Source organism: Etheostoma spectabile, chromosome 5 (genome assembly GCF_008692095.1).
Source record: "Etheostoma spectabile isolate EspeVRDwgs_2016 chromosome 5, UIUC_Espe_1.0, whole genome shotgun sequence".
NCBI classification, from domain to species: domain Eukaryota; kingdom Metazoa; phylum Chordata; class Actinopteri; order Perciformes; family Percidae; genus Etheostoma; species Etheostoma spectabile.
Window position 1 is genome coordinate 23,200,076 of NC_045737.1, and position 955 is coordinate 23,201,030.

At 42.2% G+C, this 955-nt stretch overlaps 1 protein-coding gene across 1 annotated transcript in view; it reads left to right on the forward strand.

Annotated features, from left to right (window-relative positions):
- Window positions 1-627: 627 nt before the first annotated feature.
- lgi3 (leucine-rich repeat LGI family, member 3) overlaps window positions 628-955 on the forward strand; it is a 7,680-nt gene continuing 7,352 nt past the window's right edge. Inside the window, exon 1 of the mRNA XM_032517339.1 lies at window positions 628-955. This exon is cut by the window's right edge and continues 436 nt beyond it. The gene's annotated coding sequence lies outside the window, so the exon portion shown is untranslated.

Consider the following 955-nt stretch of genomic DNA (forward strand, 5'->3'; position numbering starts at 1 on the left):
CATTTCACAAGGAGTGAAACAATTATATGTCTTCTGTGGTTTTGACAGAGCTTTTTAAAGCCTGAGAAAATAATCTTTTCTTGGATTGGATTTTAAATGTTACAAACTGGATGCAAAAGTTTGAAAAACATGAGTGTACCAGGCAGGGAGGGTCGAGACGCTATTTAGAATGCATTATGGGAATTGTAGGACCCAGTGGAGCTTGACCCATACTACAAACCAAGTCAGGATATAACAGATTCTGCTGCTTTTATTTAGACCATTCCTTTTTAATCTGTCTTTCGCAAGTCCCCCAACCTAATGGAAGTGCAATATGTAATCACTGTAGCACCCCTTTAAGGGTGTTATTTGTCTTCTCTGTCATCTAAAAAGTAGTCTTTAAATTACAAATGCTAATGAAATCCCAGATCTAGCTATTTTTCTGGTACAACACAGATTTATTCTGTTCTTTAGTCTAGTCTTTGGCATTCAAATTTGCTTTATCAAAAGTGTTTCTTTATTAGTACCTTCATGCTTTGAAAAAGTCTCAGCACTGGTTGCTGTTTAAAGCTGCCAGAACACAAACACCCACACACACAGCCCCTGACACATTGATGCATGCACACGCATCTTCTCCTGCATCCTTGATGCCAATTTGTCTGCTGTCATGACTGCAGCAGCTCACCATAACTTCACACCTGATAGGAGCTCCACAGAACATGGCAGGTGCACCGTCCATCATCATTGACCCAACGTCCTCAGCCCTCTCTTCCTCTCTGCTGCTATTGTTCTAAGGTTTTCTGAATGTGCAATAGTAAATAATTAATTGTCAGCTACGTGGCTGTCTACAGGTCCTAGTGCGGAGAAATCAGCCTTGCTCGTCATTCCTGCAGTGTGCACGCTGGCATTGGCTCCTGAGAGAGAGAGGCCAAGAGAAAGATTGCACAGATACAAGGAAGCTGCAGAGCACCCACGC